This window comes from Gossypium hirsutum, chromosome A03 (genome assembly GCF_007990345.1).
Source record: "Gossypium hirsutum isolate 1008001.06 chromosome A03, Gossypium_hirsutum_v2.1, whole genome shotgun sequence".
Taxonomy (NCBI): Eukaryota; Viridiplantae; Streptophyta; class Magnoliopsida; order Malvales; family Malvaceae; genus Gossypium; species Gossypium hirsutum.
In genome coordinates, this window is record NC_053426.1 from 54780165 (window position 1) to 54785100 (window position 4936).

Here is a 4936-nt window from a genome sequence, read left to right on the forward strand (position 1 = left end):
TTTATGACATGCTGATCATTTTTCCCTTCTATGGCAACATCAAATTCTCACACTAACATGTACTTATGACTATTAGGTATTTTTACCGGTTAAGCCCTTTTGCTCGTTTTCACTTAAAACCGAGTAGCACAAGTTGTCTAACATAATTTAAAACCTCATATTCTATCATAAAACACCAAAATACACAAATTTCACCTATGGGTATTTTTCCAAATATAAACCCTAGGTTAAATTATTGCTAGCATAAGCTAAATCAAGTTACCGGGACTCCAAAAACGTAAAAAACATTAAAAATGAGGCTAGAACGGACTTACAATCGAGCTTGGAAGCTTGAAAAACCCTATCCATGGTTTCTCCTTGCTATATTCGGCCATGGGGTTGAGGATGGACACATTTGGGTTTTAAAATTTGTGTTTTAATTCATTTTACCCCTAAATGACCAAAATGCCCTTTTTACTATTCTTTAAATTTTTACCCTTCCAAGCACATTTTTGTCCAAATTTTTTTTAGAAATTGGTAAAATTACTCTTTAAGGACCTCTAATTAATAATCTAATTCAATTTTATGCAAAATGCTTCTAAAACACAAGTTTTACAAGTTATTCAATTTAGTCCCTAATTTTAAATTAAGCACTTTATGCATAGAATTTCTTCACGAAATTTTCACACAATCATGAAATCATATCATAGACCTAAAAATAATTATAAAATAATTATTTCTATCTCAGATTTGTGGTCTCAAAACCACCATTCTGACTAGGCCCAAAATCAGGATATTACAGCCAAACTCGAGGACGCTCATATGTCGCACTAAGCCACCAAGTCAGAAAGTGATAGTACCGGCCTCGTCATGGGTATTCATCACATGTTGTAGATGGAACGTAGTGCAAAACTCCAAGGTTAGCTCTGAATAGGTGTGCTCGATAATCGCAAAGAACTGATCCCACGGGGCAGTGATAATGAAAGCACGGACCTCATCACTAGTCCGACTTGCTTCGATGCCGTCCAGTCAATACATCAGCCCACTCCTAATGGTCGTACTTGAAGAAGCTGAAACAGGTCATCCTGTTGGCCTGAAGAAAATTGAAGCCGAGGATGATGAGCTTCGGTCGAGGTGCTCGAGAAGGTTGCGCCAGGACCCTTCTGCTTTTTTAAAGTGGGGACGGAAGCCTTCTTGCCTCGTTTCTTCATCATGGTATTCTTGTAAAATTAGAAGAGTTTGTCAGTAAATGAGGAAATGATCATGAATTATTTAAATGAAAGCTGATAACGCAAAGTGTCGGTAATCCTAAATAATAATTTATTTCTAAACAATGTGTACTAAAATCCTATTATGCAAAAATAATATGGTGATATTGGTATGGGAAAATGTGATGAAATAATAGGGAATGAAAATAAGTCATGATAGAATAGCTAATGATAGGAACAAGGAACCATAATACGCTAATTATAATAGAAATAAGTAACAATACCTAAATGAGATGATGAACCTAATGATAGGAACAAATTGGAATAGAATAAGGAACAATGAATTCAGCCAATGAGTATATGGTAGACTAGTCTAAAATAGTACCCAAACTAATCAGAGGGTAAATCAATAACGCTAAAATCGAGTATATAACTAATAATAATACTATTTATGCAGTAAATAATGGATAATAAAGTAGATAATTAAATAAATAAATAATAGGAATAAAAGAGTAATGAGTATCAAAGGGAACCCAACGGTGATGGTTGGTGATCGGACTTTGGATGGAAGGCAGTGTTAACGGGCGAGGGCTAGGATAGCAAGGCTACGGTGGCGAGAGGGTGGGCTGGTAGCTGTGCAGTTAAGAGAAAATGGGGAGGAAAGAGGAGGGTGAAAGAAACGGAAAGAAAGAGGAAAGAAATAAAGAAAAGAGAAGGAAAGAAGAAGAGAGGGAAAGCAAGGAGAGAAGCTAGGTGGTGGCCGGTGTAGGGGGAGAGGGGGCTGCGGTGGCTAGGGCTTGGGGGGAAAATTTGAGAAGAAGAAGACAAAAAATGTTAAGGTTAGGGGGTTTAAAAGGGACACAGTCGTGTGGCTCGAGTTTAGCCCGTGTTAATTGCTAATATTAAATGTCCATTCTTCACGCGGCTTGGGACACGCCCGTGTGTCCAGGCCGTGTGAACTGTACAGCTATGTGCTACGTTGTTCGCTTATCCCACGCCCGTGTGGTATCCCAAACGCCCGTGTGTACGAACACTTGGCCGTGCGCCTGACCTGTGTAACTCTCTGGCTTGTTTAAAATTTGAAAATTTAGCTCCAGTTTTCACATGGCCTAAGACATGCCCGTGTGTACTGGCCGTGTGCTTTACATGGCCGTGTCATATGGTCGTGTGGATTGAATTTATGGCCGCGTGGCTCGATACTTGGGGATTTTTAGCCCTATTTCCACACGACCAAGGACACGCCCATGTGTCCAGGCCGTGTGGGTTACTGTTCCTGTATGAAAACACGAAAAATTGATAAAATAAACGGGTTAGTGGTGTTAGTACTCGGGTTGCCTCCCGAGAAGTGCTTATTTAAAGTCTAAGCTTGACTTTCCTCAAATTTGCACGGTCATGGTGGTTCGAGGAGTTTAGACCCCTCTTTCTCATTGCCAATTCTATTATCGACATACAGTCTAAGTCGAGTAATATTTACCTTAAAAGTGTCGAATTCAGAATGATGTACCTCAACTGTGTCGTATGGGAAAACATTAAGTACTGTAAAAGGAGTCACTCCGTTTGTAATGAGCTCTGAAGTAGCAATTCTAGAGTCCTTTTCATCTAACAATACTTTGTCCCTGACCTTAAATTGCTTTGTTTCATCCCTATGCTTATCGTGGTGTCGCTTTGATTGATCGTGTGCTTTTGGTTTTTCCTTGACATGTGTTTGCCATTCATCTGGTTCATTGATCTGAAGCCTTCGTTCTTCGTGAGTCACTCTATTTTTGTTGCATGGATTAGGATGAGGCTCTATCACATTTTTTCTAGGGGATTCCTACAAAGAAGTTTGTGCCTTAACATTACTCAAGTTAGCAGAACCTAAACAATTGCCTCGATTGCTAGATATATTAGTAGAATCACGAGCTTGAAGTTTAATCATGTCATCTCCTACATGAAGTATCAATTCACCTGTGCCAAAATCTATGATAGTTCTAGCAGTTGCTAAAAAGGGCCTTTCTAAAATTAAAGGTACGTCACTATCCTCATCCATGTCTAGAACAACAAAGTCAACTGGGAATATAAATTTATCAATTTTGACAAGCACGTCTTCAATAATACCCCTAGGAAATCTAATTGTTTTATCTGTCAATTGAATGGTCATCTAGTTTGTTTGGGTTTCCGAAGACCGAGTTGCATGACATTAATGCTCGCCCCTAGATCGGCCAACACATTCTTAAAATTTAAACTACCAATAAAATAAGGACTAGTAAAACTCCCTGGATCTTTCAGTTTGTTGGGTAGCTTATTTTGTAAAATGGCTGAGCATACTGAGTTTAGCTCCACATGTGACGAATCATCTAACTTTCATTTATTTGCTAAAAGCTTCATTAAAAATGTAACTGTGTTTGGCATCTGTGAAAGAGCTTCAATAAACGGTAAGTTAATATATAATTTTTTCAAAAATTTAAGGAATTTACTGAATTGTTCCTTTGTGTGGTCTTTCCTTGTTGTATTGGGGTATGGCACACGAGGTTTATACTCTTTGCTTACAACAACCTTATCGTTATCTTCCACATTGTCTTGTTTCAGTTTCGGTGCATCTTCAACTAACCCTTCATCATTGTGCACAGTAATGGCATAAAGTTGCTCCCTTGGGTTAGTTTCAGTGTTACTTGGTAGGCCACCTTGTGGTCGTTCAGAGATCAACTTAGCAAGTTGTCCTATTTAAGTTTTGAGCCTTTGAATCGACTCTTGCTAATTCTTAAGCACTATTTCAGTATTCTGAAAATGAGTTTCTAACACCGAGATGAATTTTGTGAGCATCTCTTCAAGGTTCGGTTTCTTCTCTTATTGGTAAGGTGGTTGCTGAAAACCTGTAGAATGTTGTGGTCTTTGATTTCCTTGACCACCCCACGAGAAATTGGGATGGTTCCTCCAACCTGCATTATAAGTGTTACTGTACGGGTTATTTTGAGGTCTAGAATTATTACCCATATAGTGGACTTGTTCCTCCTCGGTGCTAGAGTTGAAGGATGGATAATTTGTGTTGTGTACTCTTTCGTTTGAATCATACCTCATCACTGGATGTACCTGAGTAGAACCATACAAACCATCAATTTTTTTATTTAAAAGTTCTACCTGGTTAGATAGCATAGTGACGACGTCGAGGCTGAAAATACCAGCTGCTTTTGTCGGCTTCGTTCTCATGACTTGCCACTAATAGTTATTCAGTGACATCTCTTCAATAAATTCGTAAGCCTTTTCAGGTGTTTTGTTGTTTAAAGTTCCACTGGTGGCTGGGTCGATAAGTTGTCTTGTTGAGGGGTTCACACCATTGTAAAAAGTCTGAACCTATAGCTATAGAGGTAACCCATGGTGAGGGCACCTTCTCAATAAATCCTTGTATCTATCCCATGCATCATAAAGAGTTTCTAAATCCATTTCCACAAAAAAAGAGATATCATTCCTCAATTTAGCCGTTTTAGTCGGCAGAAAATATTTAAGTAAAAATTTTTCGGTCATTTGTTCCCAAGTGGTGATTGGCCCTCGTGGTAACGAGTTCAACCACTGTTTAGCCTTATTCCTTAATAAAAATGGAAAGAATCGAAGGCGAACGACATCGTCAAAAACACCATTAATCTTAAAGGTGTCACAGAATTCTAGAAAATTTGCTAAATGAGTGTTTGGATCCTTGTCCTGCAAACCATCAAACTGAAGAAATTGTTGTATCATTTGAATCGTGTTAGGTTTCAGTTCAAAATTATCTGCAA

At 38.5% G+C, this 4936-nt stretch overlaps 1 non-coding gene across 1 annotated transcript; it reads left to right on the forward strand.

Moving 5' to 3' along the window:
• The first annotated feature begins 4533 nt into the window (after nt 1-4533).
• LOC121225534 (small nucleolar RNA R71) lies at nt 4534-4640 on the forward strand. The gene has a single exon (XR_005923399.1). It is a non-coding gene; the product is annotated as a small nucleolar RNA R71 (small nucleolar RNA).
• The last annotated feature ends 296 nt before the right edge of the window (nt 4641-4936 follow it).